Genomic DNA, 25,965 nt, shown 5'->3' with positions numbered 1-25,965 from the left:
GCATTATAGTTAAAAATACTGTATTACATACTTGAAATCTGCCAAGAAAGTAGATCTTAAGTGTTCACAGTATCAAAAAAAAAAAAGGTAACTATGTGAGGTAATGGATGTATTAATTAACTTGATTGTAGTAATCATTTCACACTATATATGTATATTAAATCATCACATACACCTTGAAAAAGTAAATTTTAAAAAACTATAACTTGCATTGAGAAGTTATTGCAATGTAAATTATACTTCAGAAAAAATTTTTAAAAGCTACCGTGTTACAGAGAGGCACACAATCAGACACTAGTGAAGCAAATATTCATAACTAAATGACCACAAATGAGTGGTAATTATATTCTTATATTATGGACTAAATATTTGTGTTCCCCACCCCAAAGTTCATATGTTGAAATCCTAATCCCAATTTGATGGTATTTAGAGTTAGAGCCTTTGGGAGGTAATTAGGTCTTGAGGGTAAAACTTTCATGAATGGAATTAGTGCCTTTATAAGCAGACATGAACAAGATGATCTCTCTTCCCTACCATGTAAAAAAATACAGCAAGAAGGTGGCCATCTACAAACCAGGAAGAGGGTCCCCACCAGACACAGAATATGCCAGCAGCTTTATCTTGGACTTCCCAATCTTAAGAATTGTGGGAGATAAGTGTTTGTTGTTTAAGCCGCCCACTTTATGGTATTTTGTTTTAGCAGTCTGAACTGATTTGGACACCTTACAAAGCAACAACTAACTACTTACAGAACCTAAGAAAGAAAGATACAAGTATGTGAAGTTATTGATATGCTTTCTTACAAAGGTACATCAAACAATGCAACTGAGGAAATGTCTGCCAAATCCTTTGAGAAACTAATAAATTTCTAAACAACCAGGGTCAATTTGACCAATTAATTCATTAAATAATACTATTATTAAGGCATTAGTAGTATTTTTTCTCTTTTAATGGTACATAAATGGTATATCTTAAAATTGATGGTATTTTAGATTCAATTTTAAAAAGATAATTGAAGAGATCAACAAAATTTTCCAGAACTGATGAAAGACACCAATTCACATATACAAGAAGCCAAAAATTCCCAGGCAGTATAAATAAAAGGAAATACACACTTAAACACATCATCATGAAAATATTTAAAACCAAAAGGAAAGAGAAAGACCTTAAAAGCAATCAGGGTGCAGTGGAGGGAGAGACAGAGAAATATTACTTTCAAAAGAAGGTCAGTGCCAGGTTTGTGAAGTGGAAAGTTCAATAGTGTTAAGATGGCAATTCTCCCCAGATTGATTCATACATCAGTTACTACCAGAATTTCAGCTGCCTTTGGCAGATATTGGCAAAATGATCCTAAAATGTATTTAGAATTTCAAATTATATAGAATTGCAAAACTTATATAGAATTTATATAGAATGCCAAAACAATTTTGAAAAAGACAAAGCTGAACAAAATATACTTCTCAATTACAAACCTTAATATAAAGTTACTTCAGTAGTTATCAACACAATATAGTACTGGCACAAGGACAGTCATGTAGATCACTAGAAAAGAACTAATTTTCAACAAAGGTGCAAAATAAATTCATTGAGGGAAAAGAAAGCCTTTTTAATTAATGGTAGTAGGAAAACTGGATATCCATATGCCAAAAGATAAAGTTATACCTTTATTTCACACTATACATAAAAATTAACACAAAATAGATCACAGACTTAAATGTTAGAGCCAAAACAAACTTTTAAAAGAAAACACAGGTATATTCAACACCTTAGGTCAGACAAAAATTTCTTAGCTATGACACCAAAAGCATGGTTCATTTTTAAAAATCTGATAAATTAGACCTCATCAAAATTCAAATCTTTTTTTTTAGCTCTTTATTGCACTATAATTGTTTTACACTGTTATGCCAGTTTCTGCTGTACAACAAAGTGAATCAGCTGTATTTATACATATGTCCCCATATCCCCTCCCTCCTGCAACTCCTTCCCACCCTCCCTATTCCACCCTTCTAAGTCATCACCAATCATCGACTTGATCTCCCCGTGCTATGCAGCAGCTTCCCACTAGCTATCTGTTTTACATTTGGTAGTGTATATATGTCAATGCTACTCTCTCACGTTATCCCAGCTTGCCCTTTGCATCCCCCCCAACCTGTGCCTTCAAGTCCGTTCTCTACATCTGCATCTTTATTCTTGTCCTGCCACTGGGTTCATCCATACCATTTTTCTAGATTCCATGTACATGAGTTAGCATATGGTATTTGTTTTTCTCTTTCTGGCTTACTTCACTCTGTATGACAGACTCTAGGTCCATCCACCTCACTACAAATAACTCAATTTCATTCATTTTTATGGCTGAGTAATATTCCATTGTATATCTGTGCTACATCTTCTTTATCCATTCATCTGTTGATGGGCATTTAGGTTGCTTCCATGTCCTGGCTATTGTAAATAATGCTGCAATGAACATTGTGGTACATGTACCTTTTTGAATCATGGTTTGTTTTCTCAGGCTATATACCCAGTAGTGGGATTGCTGGGTCATATGGTAGTTCTATTTTTAGTTTTTTAAGGAACCTCCATACTGTTTTCCACAGTGGCTGTACCAATTTACATTCCCACCAACAGTGCAAGAGGGTTCCCTTTTCTCCACACCCTCTCCAGCACTTACTGTTTCTGGATGTTTTGATTATGGCCATTCTGACCAGTGTGAGGTGATACCTCATTGAGGCTCTGACTTGCATTTCTCTAATGATTAGTGATGTTAAGCATCTTTTCATGTGTTTGTTAGCCATCTACATGTCTTCTTTTGAGAAATGTCTGTTTAGGTCTTCCACCCATTTTTGAAAATTCAAATCTTTTACACTTCAAAAGATATTATTGTGAAAACTAAAAGGCAAGCAACAGACTGGGAGAAAATATTTGGGAAACACACATCTTATGAAGGATTTGTGTACAAAATATTCAAAGAACACTTTGTATAAAAGAAGACAAACAACCCAATCAAAATTTGGCTAAAATTTTTGACAAAACATTTCACCAAAGAAGATATATGGGTGGCTAATAAGCACACAAAAAAGTATCCAGTATCATTAGTTTAGAAAAATGCAAATTAAAACCACAATGGGACTTCCTAGGTGGCACAGTGGTTAGGAATCTGCCTGCCAATGCTGGGGACCTGGACTCAAGCCCTGCTCCAGGAAGATTCCACATGCTGAGGAGTAACTAAGCCCGTGCACCACAACTACTGAGCCTGCGCTCTAGAGCCCACAAGCCACAGCTATTGAGCCCATGTGCTGCAACTACTGAAGCCCGCGCGCCTAGAACCCATGCTCCACAACAAAAGAAGCCACAGCAATGAGGAGCCCACGCACCACAACAAAGAATAGCCCCCACTCATTGCAACCAGAAAAAGCCCGTGTGCAGCAGCAAAGACTCAACACAGCCAATAAATAAATAAATAAATTTATTAAAAAAGAAAAAAAAACACAATGAAAAGCAATTTCACACCCATTGGGATGGCTAGAATACTTTTATAAAGCAATTATACTCCAATAAAGATGTATAAAAAATAAATTTTAAAAAACAGATAATAACAAATGTTGGCAAGGATGTGGAAAAACAGGAGTCCTCATAGTTTGCTGGTGGGAATATAAAATTATGCAACCACTTTGGACAGTTTGGTAGTCTTATAAAAAGTTAAAAATAAATTTTCCAAGTGACTAAACAATTTTACCCTTCGGTATCTACCGAAGAAAAATTAAAACATATATTTACACAAAGACTTACACATGGATTCTCTTAGCAGCATTATTCATATTCCTAGTCAAAAATTATAAAAACCTAAATGTCCATCAACTGATGAATGGACAGACGTGATGTAGTATATGCACACAGTGGAATACTACTCATCAATAAAAAGAACAAATGACTAACACATGCTTTGACATATATTAACCTCAAAAATATTATTCTGGGGGGGGAGGATAGATTGAGAGCTTGGGATTGACATGTACACATTGCTATATTTAAAACAGAGGGACTTCCCCGGTGGCACAATGATTAAGAATCTGCCTGCCAAAGCAAGGGACATGAGTTCAATCCCTGGTCCGGGAAAATCCCACAAGCTGAAGAGCAACTAAGCCCATGCACCACAACTACTGCACCTGCACTCTAGAGCCCGAGAGCCACAACTACTGAGTCCATGTGCCACAACTACTAAAGCCTGCACACCCTAGGGCCCAAGTGCTGCAACTACTGAGCCCACGTGCTGCAACTACTGAAGCCCAAGCACCTAGAGCCTGTGCTCTGCAACAAGTCACTGCACTGAGAAGACTGCGCCCTGCAACAAAGAGTAGCCCCCACTCGCCACAACTAGAGAAAGCCCACACACAGCAACAAAGACCCAACGCAAGCAAAAAAAAAAAAAAAAAAAAAGGCAAAATTGTAACAAATTCAATAAAGACAAAAAAATCCAACTAACTTTAAAAAAAAAATAGATAACCAACAAGGACCTACTGTATAGCACAGGGAACTCTGCTCAATATTCTGTAATAAGCTGAATGGGAACAAAATTTTAAAAAGAACAGATATATGTATATGTATAACTGAACCACTTTGCTGTACACATGAAACTAACACAAACTTGTTAACCAACTATACTCAATAATAAATGAAAATTTAAAAAAACAGAAATAGAAGTAAAAATAAAAAATAAATTAAAATGTTAATATTAAACAGTAACATTACACAAGTGAAAGCACAATAAATCATCCTATTTAAATCCTTATCATATTTAGAAGAATTCTCATACTTAACACATATCTTAGTATTTCAGAAGCCTTCATAATTTTCATAAATGAATGATGATAGTGGATGCTTACTGAGTACACCAAAGAGGTTAGACATCAAACACTTTCAGTGTGAAAAAATATATTATTCTAAGTCAAAGAATACCAACACAAGAGACCACATATTGTATGATTTAATTTATACAAAATTTGCAGGAAAGGAAAATCTACAGAGAAAGAAAATAGATTAGTATCATCTGGAAGAAAGGAGAAGGGATAGAGGTTACCAAAGGGGAAAAGGAGGGAAGATAAATTAGGAGTTTAGGATTAACAGATACACACTACTACATATAAAATAAACAACAAGGACCTAATATATAGCACAGGGAACTATATTCAGTATCTTGTAATAACTTACAATAGAAAAGAATCTGAAAAAGAATATATATATATACATATATACACATACATACATATACAACTGAATCACTTTGCTGTACACCTGAAACTAACACAATGTTGTAAATCAACTATACCTCAATTCAGAAAAAAGGAGAGGGGATGGAGATTAACAGTTAAGGAACATAAGGAATCCTATTTGGATGACAGGAATGCCCAAAACTGATCAATGGTAATGGCTGCACAGCTTACTAAATTTACTTTAAAAATCATTGAATATATACCTAAAATGGGTGAATTAAATTAATATGCAAAATTATATCACATACCCCAAAGCTATATATACACATACATATCTATATACACGTATATGAATATACATACATATACACATACATGAAAGTCTGACTGGTAACTGGCAACACAAAAACAATAATGAAAACCAGAAAACAATGGAATGAGATCTTAAACACAATGACAAACAAAATTACCATCCCTGAATTTTATACCCAGCAAAATATGTTTAAAGAATGAACACAAAATAGAGACTTTTTCAGAACAGTAAAAATGGAATTTGTTATCAGCAGATACTCTCTAGAAGAAATGCTAAAGAATAAACCACAGATAGCAGGAATGAACTCCCAAATAAAAGATTTACCATGCAAGAAAGAACCAATAGCAAATAAAGTGACAAATATGTGAGTATATGTACATAAATATCAAGTATAAAAATTAGTAATAAAGTTTCATGGGGTTAAAAAATAAACATAACACAACAATGTTCAGGAAAAGGGGGATTGGGGTTAGAGTATTCTAAAGTCTTTATATTATCCAGAAGGAAATTAAAGGTAATGATTAACTTGAGACTTTGATAATTACATTTACCATAATTTCTAGATTAACCAATAAATTAATATAAACAGAATGTATAACTTCTAAATTATTAGAGGGAAAATGCAATAATAAAAAAGTTATCAATTGTATTTAGTCAGGGTTACCCAAAGAAACAGAACCATAACCAATGGGGGGGGAGGGGTTGTGTGTCTAGAGAGAAAGAGAAATATTTATTACAGGAAATTGGCCAATGCAATTATGGAGGCTGAACAAGTCCCAAGATCTGTAATCATCAATCTGCAGACCTAGGAGAGCTGATGATATAGTTCCAGTTCAAGTCCAAAGGTCTAAGAACCAGGAGATCCAACAGCATAGTTCCAGTCTGAAAGCTAGTAGTCTTGGGACCTAGGAAGATGTTTCAGGTTGAGTCTGAGGGTGGGGAAAAAAATCAGATGTCCCAGCTCAATAAGGCAGAAGGAATTCCTTCTTACTCATCCTTTTTGTTCTATTCAGATCTTCAACGGATTGGATGAGGCTCACCCATATTGAGGAGGGCAATCTGCTTTACTCAGTCTATCAATTCAAATGTTGATCTCATCCAGAAATACCTTCATGGACACAGCAGAATGTTTGATGAAATATCTGGGCACCCTGTGGCCTAGTCAAGTTGACACATAAAATTAATCACATCAATCCAAAAGAAAGCAAAAATGGAGAGAAAAATAGAAAAGACATGTCAAATGGGAAGTGAAAAATAGGACACCAAAGTCTACCATATCAGTAAATGTATGAAATATAACCAAATTTAAACTCTGCTTAGAACCAATTAGATGTCTGAGAGAAAGTAAATGAATTCAATGCACTCATTCATTAACATCTACTATGTGTTATGTACTGTTTTAAGTATGTGGACACATCAGAGAAAAAAACAAAACAATCAGGTTACAATAAATAAATGTTCTGTATTCATTTTCATCTATCTATAATCCATACCTCCCTTCTTTAAAAGACTGTGTTGATTTATAATTTAAAACAATTTATGCAATGGGTTAATTTAAAGATAAAGGAGAATTCAGTAATTAAATGAACAAATGTAGAACATGGGTGCACAAGGAACCACAGATGAGGAAATTACTAAAAGCGAGTAATATTAATATTAAATTTGAGCTTAGAGGCAGCCAAGGCAAAAAGGGAAAAGGCACATTTTAGTCATTTACCAAAAGTTGTATATTCAGTAGAAGACAGAAACTTTTATTTAGCCCTAAATTATAATGAAAACTAGCAGGGATCCTTATATTCTAAGAAATATATATTTATATAGGCTGTTCCAAGAGATCCACTAGCCAAGCTAAGAAGTTTCATACAAAGACAAGTTGGGTAGGATAGGAAAAAACCATGGGCTTTAGATTCAGAGAGAGTTGAGTTTGAGTCATGTTCCATCACCAACGGGCTGTATAACCATGGGCAAATTATTTAACCTCTCTGAACATCAATTTTCTCATCTCTAAAATGGAACTATGAATAAAGGAATTAGAAAGACATTTTATAAAGTATCTAGCATGTAATGAGCTCTCAATTTTAAAAGAGTTTTTATTATTATTACTATTACAGCACATAATAAACAAACATGAGGGCAACATAAATTGATACAGAGAGGAGTTTCTACAGATAGATTAAAGGGCATGGTGCTTTAAGAACAGTCAGTTCCACAGTACCAATGAACTAAAATAAGAAAATTTTCCAAAACTGTTCTCAGAAATCTCTAAAGAACAATATGGAAGTAATATAAAGAGAAAGTTGACTGTTTTACACATTGAGATATCATAAGGTTTGTGTACAGAAATTTACATAAGGCAAGTCAGAGTAAAACTGGGCTTTTGTCAAGTGGGCTTGTCTTTTTGCCTTTTTCCTAAGCATCAACATTAATCAGTAAACTACATGAAAGTAGAGTTCATTCATGGTTTTGCATGCCATTCCTTCCCAGTATAGGCACATATAGAGCAGTCAATATTAGTTAATGAACAAATAGATATCCGCTATTATCTCTGGAATTGACAATTTTCATTTCAAGAAAGTTGCCTAATATGTTTTGTGGTGATAGTTTGATAGTTTGACCCTAGGCTCTTCTGTGACTTGTAACATAAACTTTTTTTTAATGACCAACTCTGAAGGTTAATTTTATATGTCAACTTGGCTATGCTATTGTACACAGTTATTTAATCAAACACTAAGTTAGGTATTACTGTGAAGGTATTCTGTGGATACTGTTACCATCCACAATCAGCTGACTTTAGGTAACAGAAATTATCCTCAGTAACTTGGGTGGGCTTCATCCCATGAGCTGAAGGCCATAAGAACAAAAACTCAAAAGTCCCAGAGAAGAAGAAATTCTGCCTCAAGACTGCAGCATTATCTTCTGCCTAAGTTTACAGCCTGCCACCCTGCCCTACAGAATTTAGACTAGTAGGTCCCCACAATCATGTGAGCCACTTTCTTAAAACAGATCATAATTGCATGTTTTTGTATATGTATATGTTTTATATATCTTATTGTTTCTGTTTCTCTGGGGAACCCTAACTAATACACCAACTAAAGTGAATGATTTGTTTTGAGGCTTGAAAGTACAAAGTTGACATCAAAAGTAGAATATACCAAAAATAATGTTATATGTTGTTTTCGACCTTTAGTTTTAAGTAAAACAAAATTTCTCTTTTTCGTTCTTCTTTGATATCAATTCTAAATCACTGATTCCAGCCAGCATCTATCACCTTCAAAATTCAAGTTCATTGAATCTTTTTGCATAATAATACAGATTTCTCAGCATCAAAACCATTTATCAGGGGCTTCCGTGGTGGCGCAGTGGTTAAGAATCTGCCTGCCGATGCAGGGGACACGGGTTCGAGCCCTGGTCCAGGAAGATCCCACATGCTGTGGAGCAACTAAGCCCGTGCACCACAACTATTGAGCCTGCATTCTAGAGCCCGTGAGCCACAACTATTGAGCCTTTGTGCCACAGCTACTGAAACCCGCATGCCTAGAGCCTGTGCTCCACAACAAGAGAAGCCACCGCAATGAGGAGGCCGTGCACCACAATGAAGAGCAGCCCCCACTCACCACAACTAGAGGAAGCCCGCACGCAGCAGTGAAGACCCAATGCAGCCAAAATAAATAAAAGAAAAATAAAAATTTTCTTTTTAAATTTTTAAATCTTAAATATATATATATATCATTTTTAACCATATATCATTAAACTCAATTAAAAGGAAGTTCTTTTTTTTTAAGTCTTTTGTTGAATTTGTTACAATAGTGCTTCTGTTTTTTAAGTTTTGTTTTTTTGGCCGCAGGCATGTGGGATCTTACTTAGCTCCCTGACCAGAGATCAAACCCACACCCCCTGCATTGGAAGGTGAAGTCTTAACCACTGGACCACCCGGGAAGTCCAAAAGGAGGTTCTTAAAGAATTTTTTTAAAGATTTTCCATAACATCAATAGCATAAAGGCCTAAAATCATACAGCATGCACTTATACCATATTAGTGTTCATGTAATAAAAAGTAAGATATCATAATTGTATACTCCACACCTATTAATCTGTAGTTCTACCCTTTAGCATATACCTAAACAAGAGAAATAAAAAGTTTATCAAATCTATGCCAAGGAAGGATTTAACCAAAAATATTCAAAAGGGCCATAAATTTTAATATATCAGATGTCACTTGAAAATTCACTTTATATTACCAGGATAGAAATTGTCACTTTTATTGTACAAAACTAAAATAGGGACACCAATGTAATGTTTATATTGAGAAATTTAATATATATTTATGTAAAATGAGATACCTGGACCATGTTACAAAAATGCAAATTTTATTTTCTTGTACAGTTAGTAAGAAAAGGGAGGGAGAATAAATATCAAAGGTTAAAGTGTAAACTCTGGAACACAAGCTTTTGGCAGACTTTATTTATACTGGGCATCCTGACCTCTTTAAACACTTACCTAGAAATGCAAATACCAGAAATTTATTCTTGAATATTTTCCTTCAGTTTTCCCATAATCTCCATATACTTCCATTCCCTCTCTCAGTGACTATACTAATGCTAAATTGTTCAAGGGAATCAATTAATGTAAGCAATCAGGTTGTACATCACAAAATGGAGACAATCTAGAAATGTATTTTATTCAGTCAACATAAACAAATGATCAAAATAATTCAGGCCATTTATGTGGCTTAAAAAATATATTTTTGTCTCCTTCTTTCCATCCCAGTCTTCTTCTATTCCCAAGTCTTATGGCCAGGTCACAGCAACAAAAGCCCATTTTACCGTATATTGCTTACCTCAATATACCTAAGGAAGTACAATAAATGTTTCTAGATTTCAAATGTACACGTATGTCACAGACGTAAAAAGCACTGAGCCAGGCTGGAAAATTACAGTATTTTATGGCCCCACTTTAGTTTATGGTCATTTCACAAAATCCACCAAAGTCATAAAAGATTTAAAGTTTTTTTTTCCTATAATTAGTAAATTGATCCTTTGTCTCTCCAATTCTAATTCCTTAATTCCAATTCTACTAGAATGGTTTATATTGTTAAAAATATCTTTGGAGAATTAATCTTTTGGTCATAATTTTTAAATGAATACAATAAGTGATTAAATATATAATTCATTGCCCAATCAGGAGTAAAATTCTAATCCCATAAAAGATGTTTAATAGCAATTTTAACTACTAGGCACATAATTAATGGTGTTAAGGGATAAAAATTAAATTTAAAGGTGACTAAAGCATAAATTCAAGAACTTTAGACAACTCTAAAGATAACACAACATTAAAATTAAAAGCTTATAGCTGTGTTTATAAAATTATGTGTAATTATAAATTACTATTCCATCTTTTCATAGAAATTAATATAGTAGAAGAATTTTATTCAGAAGAAAACTCATAAAACATTTTTAAAGACAATGAAATAGCAATAAAACAATTTTTGGTTCTAATATAAATAAATCTTATTCATAAAAGAAAGCAAAGAAAGTAAGTTAAAAGGCATTGGAACTCTGAGGTATTAATTACTGTGCTTTTACATACAGGGAAATTATGGCAGTACAATTCTATGATCCATATATAGTCAAAGCTTCCGTTAACTTTGATGATTTTGCCTTTATAAGTAATACAGAATTACTTTATCATATACAATATTTTTATTAGTAAGAGGATCTCATAATAATACTGTTAAACAATTGGGGCCCTACATTCTCAAGCCTCAGAATTTTCAATGACAGGATCTCACTTTTACTATGGCAATGACTGAATTTTGTGCAAAATTCTCAAATTTTGAATATATCACATTATGAAGCATGAAATAAAATAAAAAGCATTTTATTTTCAATTGCTTGGGTGGATGGGATCAAAGAAAATGCAGTTATACTACAGGAATTTTCTGCCATTCAATTGCCAGTATAGTTATGCATGAGGAACTCTTACTAAGTCAAAAGAGAACAAAATGCATTTGAAAGCAGAATTGACCCTCTCGATTTGGTTTTATGAATGGAAAGATTCAGGTCACTATGGACCCTTTTCCTACTCAAAAAGAGACCCTCTCTATTACTAAGCATTAAAATGCTTCACATTTTAAAGTTTGCAACATCATGTCCTCATTATGAATTAGGTATTTAGGGGAAAGTGCATTTCCTACAAAGGAAAATGTTAAAAATGTACAATTCCTCCAACATGTATTTCTCAAATACTAAGAAATGTAACTGTTTTTGCAACCTAGACTCAGGCAACTGCCCAAGCAGCCTATGGGACTGATATCAATAGGAGTTTTATGCCTGATGGAAAATCATTCTAAAGATTTTTTTTTTTAATCTGAAAAATAACGTCACCACTGTGATTTCCACCCTGGGAAACAAAAGCAGGAATTACATTGTGTTGTTAAAATGTTAGCAACTGCATTTCATTTTTTGAAAAGGCAATTTAGTTTTCCTGAAATAAAGAGCTGATTATATCTTTTATTACTGTTACAAGAATTTGATAAATCACAAAGTATGAGTTGCAGCATGTGCCAACTATCAACCAGGAAAAATGAACCTGATTCATAATTCACTTTGAGAATGTCTAGTTAGTCAATCAAGTGATTTGTAATCAGGAAGACTGCCAGAAATGGAATGAATAATGAGCCACAATAAAATCCCTGGATTTTTTTTAGTATTCTTATTTCATTATGTGACTTTTATTGCCACTTTTGATTGCTGTTTCTCAGCAACACAAATTAAACAACACATATTTACTTAGAAGTTTCTGACTCTTAAATAGGCTAAAGGATATACAAGTTGAATGACCAAAGTATTTAATGTCTTCCTAGAAATTAAAAGTCTTAGTGTTTATAGCTTTAGCAAAGAAAATTTCATTCCTTCCAACTCCCTCAACACTTGCCTTATTTTATTTAAATTATTTAGTGAATATGCTATTTCGGGATAGCTTTTTCTGGTTCAGTATATCTTCTTAAGTTGTTTCTATCTAGTCTAAAACAAGTAAAATCATTTAACAGAATTTTGTTACTATCAGAAGCCATAAACTTCCTATTAATAGCTTCATTGTATACTATTTCCTCAGTTAAAACTGAAACATAAGCTGATGGCCAAGGAATATTTGACCTCTAATACATGTTATTAAATAATATATATTTCTTATTAAATATACATAATATAATATTAAGTTATTATAATATATTGAATTATATAATTGATATATACTATAATTATTAGTATAATCTTATTAAATTACAAATATAAAAAAATAAATCAACTTAAAGCTTAGCATATAACTAAAGGGACAATATGACAAATCAGTGTTTTTCAAAATGTAAAACTAAACTATGTAAGAATTTGTCACTCTGATAATACTGGTCATTACTAGCATTTTAATCAGGATGGCATGACATAAGAATTACACAATTTTAAAGCAAATAGAACTTTAATGTAATAACAAATAGGCTCTTCTTTGAGTTACTTTTCACAATTTTCAAGCAGAAAATTCTTTATCCAACTTTAGACTGATTATAACATCAGATCACATGTGGCCCTTCTTAAGGAAAGTAATAAGTCCTTAAGCCAAGACCTATTCTACTCATTATTGAAATCCAATATTTATGAAAAATTCAACTATCTAAGTTTTGTGGGTTAATTTCCAATAATAAATGTTGTTTAAGGTAACAAAATTCCAGGCATATAAAATATTGACTCCAAGAAGCAAGTACAACTATGGTGAGACCTCAGGAGAGATACTGTTTTTCACACTGAATGTTCCCTGAAAAGTGTAGCAGCACTCCACCTTGGAATTCACCACTTGATCACCATTATCACACCAACTGTGAGGATCATCTTTTCTTTCCTACAGAGATTAACCACTCATTCCACAAATGCTTATTAAGCATCTATTATGTGTCGGATATTGTGCTAAAAACTGGGGATGTAAAAATGAATCAGGCAGCCTTTGTACTTGCCCTTAAGCAATCTATAGTCTCAGGACTTCCCTGGTGGCGCAGCAGTTAAGAATCCACCTGCCGACGCAGGGGACACAGGTTTGATCCCTGGTCTGGGAAGATCGCCCGTGCCATGGAGCAACTAAGCCTGTGCGCCACAACTACTGAGCCTGTGCTCTAGAGCCCAAGAGCCACAACTACTGAGCTCATGTGCCACAACTACTGAAGCCCACGCACCTAGAGCCTGTGCTCCGAAACAAGAGAAGCCACTGCAATGAAAAGCCTGTGCACCACAACAAAGAGTAGCCCCTGCTCACCACAACTAGAGAAAGTCTGCAGGCAGCAACAAAGACACAATGCAGCCAATAAATTAATTAATTTTAAAAAAAGAAATATATCGTCTAGTTAGAAAAATTCACATAGGTAAATAAGTACAATAAAATATAGGTTCTAGAATAGATCTACATACTGGAAAAGCTCAAAGAATGTAAAGTATGATGATAGAGGACAGTAGTCATGAAAAGCTTCAGAGAGAGACCAAAGCTGAACCTTGAATGAAAAGTTCATATTCATCAGGAAGCAAGAAGGAAAGATCATAATGGTAAAAAGGAGAATATTAATAAAGAAGAAGTATCAAATAGCCAATTACAGTAGGGTGACTACAAGCTATTCAGTTTAACTGAAGTCAACATGTAAGGAATATATATGATGGGTGGTAAGGGAGAAAAGGCTGCCATAGTGCCTGAAGCACTATGCAACGGCCCAATAACAAAAGCCCTATATGTACACTAACACAATATATATCTTATAAACAACAGAAAGCTTTGAAGAATTTTAAGCATAAAAATCACAGGACCATAGGTTTTCATAATGTGTAAATAATTTATGCATTTGGCGTTCTTCAACAACGGTCAAACTAACATTTCACATTTCATTATGTATCTGACAGAGAGTTAATATCACCATTTTGGCCTACCTCTTTTATGTTCATACGTAAATAATCTCCTAAAACAAAGGTCTCAGCTTCTAGCAAACTTGTGAGTTGAACAGCAATTCTACTATCTGAAGAGTGGGGCAGACACTAAAGATACACCGAATTTACTTTAAGTGGTATCATCAAGATTCTACTTAAAGAATTCATGCATGTGATATATGCATATGCATACACACACAATATTAAGCATGGATAATATACTGACAGACTGTCAAAGTTATGTCCATATCAAGTCACAAAAGCAAATGTTTTACCCAGACACATTTTGGTGTACCTCAGTCAGTAGTACAAAATCATTGTGACTTAGCCAGACTATGTTTCAAAAATAAAGTAGCCCAGTCTTGAATTGCATACATAAAAGCTTCATTAGCTTAACACAGCATTTATAAACAGGAGCTTTGAGCAGAAGCTCTGAGGTCAGAGAGTCCAGGGATGGAATTCTGGGTCAGCAACTGACCTTATACGAATTATTAAACTCTTTAAGTCTTAGTTTCCTTATCTATAAACCTGAGATAATTATTCCTGCCCCACAACACTGTTGTGAAGATACAATGAGATATAGAAAGCACTTAGCATAGGACTGAGCAAATATTAATTATTAGATAAATAGTATCTTATTATTATAGATACAATAGAAATTATTCTATTTATGATAAACTCATGTTTATACACTAAATAATTTTGTTTGACTTACATTATAATATTAAAAAAATTTCCAAAGTCTAGGCCAACTGAAAATGCTTGATGTAGGCTTAATGTGAATATAATACTATTATGAGACAATCATCTAAAAATAATGTTTAGAGATTCTGAAAAATGCATCAAGTTACACTTAATTACTTACAGAGCATGGGAAGAAGCGTCCAATCTTACTACAGGAAAATTGGGATCCTTTTTAAGGAAAAGGATAATTGTACAATCAAGCCTTTTCTCTAAATACAGTGCCATGTCATTCCTTTTTTTATTTCATCACCTCTTACAAAAAGATTTAGTATAGATGATAAGGCTGGTTATAATCATGTCATGACAGGTACCTGTAGTATAAGGATTCTCTCCCTAGAGTGAGGCCTTTGACTTCAGTGAGCATCAGTCCCACAGTCTCTGACCTTGGGATTTGTTTATACTCCAAAAGAAAAAAATAAAAATAAAATAACAATAAAACTACAAAAAAGGTAGAATACTGGTAAAGCAAGACTGTAAAAGAAAATTTACTTTGATGACCTGACAATGGCAATGACTCAAGTGAAAACAGCTAGAATAAAGAGGGCTAAAGCAACATCAGTAACTATATCAAGTTACTTATACATATATACATATATACACATACGCATGGTTAGGTAAGGTTGGGTCAAGTCACAAATGTAATTAGTATAGTAAAACTAAGTTATGATTATTAAATATGCATTAAATGATATTAGCCTGAACTACAGATTGCTACGTAGATGCACTACTAACTCTTGTGATAACAGTAAACATATAGGACTTCCTAAGTGGTGCAGTGGTTAAGAATCCAGCTGCCAATGCAGGAGACCCGGGTTCGAGCCCTGCTCCAGGAAGATCCCACACGCCATGGAGCAACTAAGCCCATGTGCCACAACTATTGAGCCTGTGCTCTAGAGCCCGTGAGCCACAACTATTGAGCCCGTGTGCCACAACTACTGAAGCCCATGGGCCTAGAGCCCATGCTCCGCAACAAGAGAAGCCACTACAATGAGCAGCCCATGTACCGAAGAGTAGCCCCCCACTCGCAGCAGCTAGAGAAAGCCCGTGTGTAGCAATGGAGACCCAACGCAGCCAATAAATACATAAAATAAATTAATTTTTTAAAAAAAGTATATATGTAGTCATCCACTATATCTCTGGGATGGCAAACCTGCAGCAAGCATTAACAACGGCTACCAGCTGAAAGACCAATAATCCATATATTTGAAAATGGAAGAGAATCTTTACAATCACACTGCAGTTATTTTTGAAAAGTCCTGAGATCAGTAACATATTTTAAAATAAGCCTATAATACACATAATTCTGTTCTAGCCAATATTTATTCAAATAAAAGTCATGAACTATAAGTTAGCTAGCAAATGTGTTATATAGAAATAAGAATAGAGGTGAGAGAGAGAAGCTAATCAAACGACTTTTAGGTATGTTCATAAACACTAAATTATTACTTCCATTCTTTTTACTATTAGGTTGACTTTTATGCAATCCTTTAGACACAAGTAATGAAGCATTATGGTTCAACATTCCTAATAATGTCTCACAAAACAAAGTTTAAACCAAATTGTTGTTTGATAACACTGAAAACATAAAATAATACTCATATGATCTTTTCTGTATGAAAATGACACTGACTCACCATAAATAAAGATGAGTTTCAAGTTTTCCCGAGGTGGAGACGGACTTCATAATATAGCCATACTCTTGCCAAAGCTCCCTGGTGAATAACAACTTATATCTGAAAGATAAGTGTTACCAGTGGTCACAGAAAATAACAAAATAAAATGTCAATACAGAAATGAAATTTATGCCTTGGTCCCAACAACCACTGTGTTTTGATGAACTAAAAGCCACAAAAATATATAAATACTGTATAAAACTTACATACAAAATTGCACGTGTATTTACTCTGATACATTAATTGTATTCTATATATCACTGACCTAAAAATATGAATAATCATAGCCTGACCTCTATCTCTAAGTAAAAATGTTCTCAGCTGACTTAACTAAAACAAAAATTGCTTCTGACATGTAAAATCCGAAGTGTATAATGAAAATGCTCAAAACACGAAAGCATGCCAACTTTACATCCCTCATCACCAGTAGCAATAACTGAGGAAATTACAGAATATTTTTGTTAATGTTAGCAATATTCTCAATAGCGTTAAGTGCAGTATGACTACAGCCAAAATTATTTCAACATTTCCCAGAATTCTGAAAAATACTTCTACTTTTTATGAAGAAAAACTAATTTCATTACCAGTTTCCGTATTCATTCATGTTAATGCAGAAGAGAGGTTTTATAAATAAATATTCCTGATACAGAATTTTATCAGTTGCCAGTTGAATCTCCTTCATAAGAGTTGAGAAGCTAGCTAAACATTTCTGAAGACATAGTGTAAGTAAAATTAATGTTCTGTGCTTCTTTATTATTTAAGGGAGTAAGTTATTGATATTTGTTAAAAATCATTAAGAAGCAGAACGTCTCTGGTGATCCAGTGGTTAAGACTCCTCGCTTCCAATGCAGGAGGTATGGGTTCGATCCCGGGTTGGGGAACTAAGATCCCACAAGCCATGTGGTGTGGCCAAAAAGAATATTTTTTAATTTCTTAATTAAAAAAAACAAGAAAAAAAATCAGTAAGAAGCAGCTAACAACTGGATACAATTCAAACAAAATCACAATGCTAAGTACCTATGATAAGCAAGGCAAACACTATTTGGGGTTTCTATGACAGCTATAAAAATAACAAAGCATAGTACACAATCTCGAAGAAATCAGAGTATCAGTATTACTGAAACATTCCACTTCCATTTCTACCTAGTTGCTTGCAATAACAAACAGCTAAATTCTAACCCAGATCCTCTGTTAGAACAGGAAGGATGAAGTGGAGAGCACAGCATCATACCAGAACATAGTAGCTACCACAGGGATGAGGCTCTGGGGCTCCTCTTGCAAAGAGATAAGGAAATTTCAATAGAAATGTTGAGAACATCTGCTACAACCTGTGATGTAGGTCAACTGCCACCTGTAAACAAATACACTTTGTTAATTTTAAGGCACTATACAAAATGTTTCCAGTCACAATTCTGTTTTAAAGGGTCATTCTCCTCGCCAACTCGTCACTACATTCCTTATCATCATCCCCCATCAACTCCCATCAAAACTGGATATTAGGCCACAGACCCCTAAAGTTCCTTTTCATTTTAGTTTCCCGTTTCCACAATGCCCAGCAGAGCACCTTACAATTTTTAAATGCTTAATAAATGTTTGATAAGTTGAATTGAACTAGTCATCTTACTCCTTCACCTGTCACCACAAAATAATCACTTATTCTAGCTACAGCCACCATTCCTGGAAGGACAGTATATGATGAAAAGACAACATTATTTATTAATTCAACAAATGTTTTGCTCAAACACCTACTAGGTATCATGCTAAGTTCCACGGATATTAGTGTAAATAACACATGATCCCTGCCATTAAATAACTCAATCTAATAAGAAAGATAAAGATGGAAAATAGCCATTATAATACTCTGAAATCAGTTTATAACAAATTTTCTAGGAAGTCACAGAGACTAAAAGGGAGGGAAACTGTCTTAGAATAAAAGCTTTAGAGAGGAAATGTCATGTGAAATAAGTACCAAAGAATGAGTAGCTGCTGAACAGAGGGACAAAAAGAGAAAGGACATTCTTAGCAGAAGGAAGAGGTGAAAATTTATAGCTATGCCAAAGGATACACAATATATTGAGAAGTCAAGAAGCTTTTGGGAAAGTAGCAGATGAGAAGGAAAAAAGGCAGAAGGAAGATCACAGAGATGCCGTATTATGCTGAAAAGATGGACCTCTGTCCTGACTAAAGGAAGTAAGCCAAGAGCATGACACGATCATTAAAAACATCTTGGCAGCAGTATGAAAGATCGGAGGAAAGACAAGGTTAGAGGCATGGGACCAAATCATGAGACAAAGCTGACTCGACTTTAACGGTTTATGGAACTATGGTGACACAATTCACCAATGACCATTAGGTCTGTTACCCAGTGGATCTTGAATTCAGATATATATTTAGAGAATACTACAGACACTAATTTATTTTAGAAAACTGTTTATGTGATATAATCTCAATGAAACAGCAAAGCAGGAATTTCACAGAAGTTACATTGAGATACCAAAATGTTAATAATGACTAGCTCTGAGTACTGGGATTACAGGTTATATTTTTCTTCTTATTATTAGTATATTCAAAATTTTCCACGTTAGAATTAAAAATAAATTTTAGGGCAATTCCTTGAAACTTAAAAGCTACAACTGGCATTAACCCTAAAGGGCCAGAGCCAGGATTCCTTGACAACATAATTAGCTCCAAAGACTGCCTTTGCCACCACAGCCCCTATACATAAAATACCCATTCCTACATCAGAACCTAAACCCATGCCCTTTCTGCTTCTGTAACATCCTCTTACCATGAATGCCCACCTAAATCCCAACCTCACCATACCACCAGCTATAATAATCTTATACATACATTACCAATAGCTCATTATCTGCCTTACACAATGTGACATCCAATCATATTATTTATTGAAATCCTTCCTGAATAGTTCTCCAGTTTGTTCTTCCCACAATTTTCTACAAGAATACTAGTGAATAAAAAAAAAAAAAAAAAAAAAAGAATGCTAGTGCAAAATTAGTCCTATTCCAAAACAAATATTCAGATTACTCATTTATGGATATACGTGCCTGTAATTACACCAATGATTTGATAAACTGCTAATTTATGTATATAACCACTACAAAAGAGTTTTCAAATCTACTATGTCAGAAGAATCTGCCTATATTATGAGTTGCATTGTGTCCGCCTAAAAGATGTTGAAGTGCTAACCCTCAGTACCTGTGAATGTGACCTTATTTGGAAATAGGGTCTTTGCAGATAATCAAGTTAAAATGAGGTCATTTGGGAGAGCTCTAATCCAATATGGCTGATGTCCTCATAAATAGAGGAAATTTGGACAAAGAGACAATAATACACACAGGGAGGACACTACATGAGATGAAGGCAAGGGTCAGAGTTATGCATCTACAAGCCAAAGAACACCAAAGACTGCCCACACACCAGCAAAAGCTATGAAAGAAGCATGGAATAGATTCTCTTCCTCATAGCCCTCAAAAGAACCAACCCTGCTAACATCTTTATCTTGAACTTCTAGCCTACAGAACTGAGAAACAATAAGTTACTGTTGCTTAAACTACCCCCATTTGTGGTACTTTGTTACAGCAGCCCTAGCAAAATACTACACCCACTAAGAGAAACTATGATTTTTTTCCCCTGAAAGTCACTAAAGACGAAAACTTTCTAAAGAAAGACTGCAAATCAGAAATAAAATTTCTTGCTATTCATTTTTAAATTTTGTAGCAAAAGTGTTATTTAACAGCTAAACCAACCTAGCGCCAAAAATCTCCAAGGGAATATGATTCAACCTTCATCCTATATAGTGCCATTTATACATACAGCATCACATAATCAAACATGGGAGAATGATAGCATCCTGAAGATACTAGGACACGAGCACACATGAAATTATATAGATTTTCTTATGCTTTGTAAGAATTTCTCCATGCATTTTTATGTACCTGTGGGGATATGATTTAACCTGTCATAAAATCAAAATGTAGTATAATGAGTTACTTAATAAGGAGCAATGAAATTAGCACAGGTCAGAAATGGGCTCTGGAGTCACAAATACTTCAATTCAAATTCTTGTTCTACTACTCATCAGCTATGTGACCTGAGCAAATACTTAACCATGTTTGAGCCTCAAATTCTTCATCAGTAAAATGGGAATAATATATAAAATGTGTTTAGCATATAATGATGATAACAGGGTTTTATTACTTATACAAAAAGTAAAATTTAGAAATTAAGGGGTTTTTTTTTAATAATTCTCGTGGGTAAAACAAAGAATTAGGCAAGTTTATATAAGAACAAAAGCCTTGATCATATGTATTGTATTTTAAAATGTTGCTTTTGACTAGTTTCTTACTATAAAGCGTAGGACTTTCAGAATTTTAAAACTATTTGTCAAAATTCAAAACACACTTAAACTCATTAATATTGGAACTGGCACAAACAGGATCTTGGTGACTTTTGGCTGTCACAGACATCTTTGATACGTGGCTTTCAAAGCTGTACAGTACCAATCCCTAATTCCCTCAGATCAGTAAGCCAGTCCAGGAAAACTACCTTAACAACTTAGACTGATATCAAGTTAACTCTAAGTATGGAATAACCCATTATAACCTTCTACCAGGTATTACTGATGTATTTTTTGCCTCTTTTTAAATATAAATCTTACAAATATAAAATACACATCCCAAAACTGTATCCAATTGAAAAGGGACTCATTCTGTAATTTATATACTCCTTTTCAGAAATATTTAAATAATGCAAAACCCAGTTGATCACCAAAATTCAAAAGTTGTATCATGCAAACATTCTTCACAAGATGTAAATACCTCCACTGCTCACTGCAATACTTATACAAATGGACACTTGTACATCTACACATAAAGAAATGAAAGACAGAATTCCCTGATTGTCCAGTGGTTAGGACTTGCCATGGCCCAGGTTGAAGCTGTGGTCAGGGAACTAAGATTCCCACAAGCCACACAGCGTGGCAAAAAAAAAAAAAAAAAGCTACATAATTAACTCCAAAAAGACTGCAATTACTATGGAGAGAACGATGGTATTTTTGTTAACCTTTTCATCTAAAACACCTATCTACATTGGTCAAATTTGTTAGAAAATTTATCAACAACCCACTTCTCTTTGTGAGAAAGCCAAATAGTAAATTACTCTTAGTACTCTTAATAAACTTTGGTGAACTATAAAAACATGTTCAATGTTGTAATAAATTCAATAATACTAGCAGCAAAGCTAACATGGGGTCAAGACCAAACATGGGTATTTTTCTAAACATTTATGAAAACATGTTTTGCCTTCATACTTAGTATATGTTCTAACTTTAACTCAAATAGACTTTGCAACTGAGTTTGTTTTAAAAATGAATCTGCTTCTTGCTAAATAAGGAACATAAAGGCCACTTTTCAGAAAACATTATTATGTAATTATTAAAGACAATTAGACTAGCATACTTAAACAGAGTATAAAAAAATTCTTAGATCTTATTTTTTTAAGCTTATTTAAAGTTAGCAAATGCCATATTCTATTTATTCAAGGTACTATATTAAGAATAACATAGTTTTTTTTTAGCTTATTTTTGAGTATGGTGAGAGGGTGTGTTCTAACTTTACTGATTTACATGCAGTTGTCCAACTTTCCCAACACCACTTGCTAAAGAGACTGTCTTTTCCCCACTGCATATTCTTGTCCCCTTTGTTGAAAATTAATTGACCATAGTTGTGTGGGTTTATTTCTGGGCTCTCTATTCTGTTCCATTGATCCATATGTCTGATTTTGTGACAATACCATGCTGTTTTGATTACTGTAGCTTTGTAGTACTGTATTGTCTGAAGTCTGGGATGGTTATGCCTCCTACTTTGTTCTTTTTCTTCAGGATTGCTTTGGCAAAACAGCTTAAAGACTTAAACATAAGACATGACACCATAAAACCCCTAGAAGAGAATACAGGGAAAACATTCTCTGACATAAATCATACCATGTTTTCTTAGGTCAGTCTCCCAAGGCAATAGAAATAAAAACAAAAATAAACAAATGAGACCTAATCAAACTTACAAACTTTGCACAGCAAAGGAAACTATAAACAAAAGGAACAGAAAACCTACTGAATGGGAGGAAATATTTGCAAATGATGTGAGCATCATTTGCAAATATTTCCAAAATATACAAAGAGTTCACACAACTCGGCAATAAAAAAACAAACAACCCAATCAAAAAATGGGCAGACCTAAATAGACATTTCTCCAAAGAAGAAATACAGATGGCCAATAGGCACATGAAAAGATGTTCAACATCACTAATTATTAGAGAAATGCAAACCAAAACTACAGTGATGTACCACCTCATGCCAGTCAGAATGGCCACCATTAAAAAGTCTACAAATAACAAATGCTGGAGAGGGTGTGGAGAAAAGCGAACCCTCTGACACTACTGGTGAAAATGTAAGTTGGTGCAGCCACTGTGGAAAACAGTATGGAGGCTCCTCAGAAAACTAAAAATAGAATCAACCATATGATCCAGAAATCCCACTCCTAGGCATACATCCAGGCAAAACTATAATTCAAAAAGACACATGCACCCCTATGTTCATAGCAACACTATTCACAACAGCCAAGATATGGAAACAATCGAAATGTCCTTCAACAGATGAATGGATAAAGAAGGTGTGATACATATATACAATGGAATACTACTCAGTCATAAAAAACAGTGAAATAATGCCATGTGCAGCAACATGGATACAACTAGAGATTATTATACTAAGTGAAGTAAGTCAGAAAGAAAAAGACAAATATAAGGATATCACTTATATGTGGAATCATTTTAAAATATGACAAATAAACCTATCTATGAAACAGAAACAGAATCAGGGATATAGAGAACAGAGTGGTGGTTACCAAGTGGGGGGGACAGAGGGTTGGATTTGGAGTTGGGGATTAGCAGATGCAAACTGGTATATACAGAATGAATAAACAACAAGTTTCCATATAGCACAGGAAACTATATTCAATATCCTGTGAAAAACCAAAATCAAAAAGAATATGAAAAAGAATGTGTATATACGTATAACTGAGTCACTTTGCTGTACAGCAATAATTAATACAACATTGTAATTCATCTATACTTCAATAAAAAATAAATTTTAAAAAGTAACATAGTATTAAAACAATGTGGAAATCCCTCAAAAAATTAAGAACAGAACTACCATATGACCCAGCTGTTCTGCTTCCAGGTATTTATCCAAAGAACATGAAAACACTATTTCTAAAATATATATGTACCCCTATGCTCATTACAGCATTATTTATAATAGCCAAGATATGCAAGCAACCTAAGTGCCCAATGATATATGAATGGATTAAAAAAGATGTGGGGTGTGTGTGTATGTGTGTGTGTGTATAATGAAAAATTACTCAGCCACAAAAAAAGTCACAAAAAAAAAAAATCCTGCCATTTGCAACAACATAGATGGCCCTTGACAGTACTGTGCTAAGTGAAATAAGTCAGATAAAGAAAGACAAATATCATACTATTTAACTCATTGCAATTAAAAAAAAAGCTAACAAAATAAAACAAAAACAAGCTAATAAATACAGAGATCAGATTAGTGGTTACTAGAGGGGAAGTGAGTGGGGAGGGGTGAGTAAAATGAATGAAGCGTTTAACTAGACGTGGTGGTGATCACTTTGCAGAGTATACAAATGTCAAATTATAATGCCATACACTTGAAACTTATATAATAAAAAGAGAATAATATAATATCACTTTGGCCAAGTTCAAATTATAATTCTAAGAATTTTTTCAAAAGGTAAAGAACAGCTGGGACTTGGCTGGTGATGCAGTGGTTAAGACTCCATGCTCCCAATGCAGGGGGCCCAGGCTCGATCCCTGGTCAGGGAACTAGATCCCACATGCATGCAGCAACTAAGTTCACATGCCACAACTAAGGAGCCTGCCAGCTGCAACTAAGACCCAGCATAAATAAATTAAATAAAGTAAATAAATAAATAAATAAATATTTTTTTAAAGGTAAAGAACAGCAACAGAAAACTATATTTTCTTTTGCCTTTAAAATCCTAATACAGTAATATTAATAAATCACACAATATATTATATTAAGGAAATACAATCGATTAAATTACTGGCAAAAGACAGTATCAATTATTATCCCCCTGAAGACAGGGACTCTGCCTTTATCTACTTCACATGCCTTAAGCATGACAAGAACTCAATAAATGTTAACTATACCTCAAGAACAACAAGCACAACAGTAACATAATTCTCCTAAGAATCAAATAATAGGAAAATCCTAAAAGATCTAGGAATTCAAAACAGCCCAGGAACAATATTTTACAACGTGAAAATTCTAACATTAGTAGAAGAAAATTCTATTCCTTGTCCCACAGACAAAATCCAAGGTCACAGCTGGAAAGTGTATATTGGCTGTGTCAGTAGAAAATATACAGTCAACGCTGGTTTTAAAATAATCTCAACTTGGCCTAAGGTGAAGTCTTTCTCTTTCTGACTTACTTCACTTAGTATGATAATCTTTAGGTCCAACCATGTTACTGCAAATGTCATTATTTCATTCTCTTTTATGGCTAATACCATATGATATCACTCATATGTGGAATCTAAAATATGATACAAACTTATTTACAAAGTAGAAACAGACTCACAGACACAGAAAACAAATTTATAGTTACCAAAGGGGAAAGGGGGTGGGGAGGGATAAAATAGGAGTTTGCAATTAGTAGATACAACTAGTACATATAAAATAAACAAGGTACTACTGTATAGCACAGGGAACTATATTCAATATCCTATAAAAATCCATATGGAAAAGAATGTGAAAAAGAATATATATATACGTAACTGAATTACTTTGCTGTACACCACAAACTAACTCAATGTTGTAAATCAACTACACTTCTATTTAAAAAAATGTTTTAATAAATAAATAAAGTGAAGTCATTAAGAACTGAGTAGAAACAGTGCAGACATTAAAGGACCTATAATCCTGGTAGCATATGTGGCCAAAAAGAAAATTAT

General features: G+C 34.0%; 1 long non-coding RNA gene across 1 annotated transcript in view; it reads right to left on the bottom strand.

Moving 5' to 3' along the window:
- The window catches only part of LOC130855561 (uncharacterized), a 133,731-nt gene extending 115,493 nt beyond the window's left edge, over positions 1–18,238 (bottom strand). Inside the window, exons 1-2 of the long non-coding RNA XR_009054344.1 lie at positions 18,122–18,238; positions 16,852–16,950 (exon numbers count right to left, since the gene is read on the bottom strand). This is a non-coding gene — a long non-coding RNA (uncharacterized LOC130855561). The remainder of the gene's footprint in view (positions 1–16,851; positions 16,951–18,121) is intronic.
- Positions 18,239–25,965: the final 7,727 nt, after the last annotated feature.

Source organism: Hippopotamus amphibius, chromosome 1 (genome assembly GCF_030028045.1).
Source record: "Hippopotamus amphibius kiboko isolate mHipAmp2 chromosome 1, mHipAmp2.hap2, whole genome shotgun sequence".
Taxonomy (NCBI): Eukaryota; Metazoa; Chordata; class Mammalia; order Artiodactyla; family Hippopotamidae; genus Hippopotamus; species Hippopotamus amphibius.
Note: the sequence above shows the minus strand (reverse complement) of the source record. Positions and strands in the feature narration are given on the sequence as shown.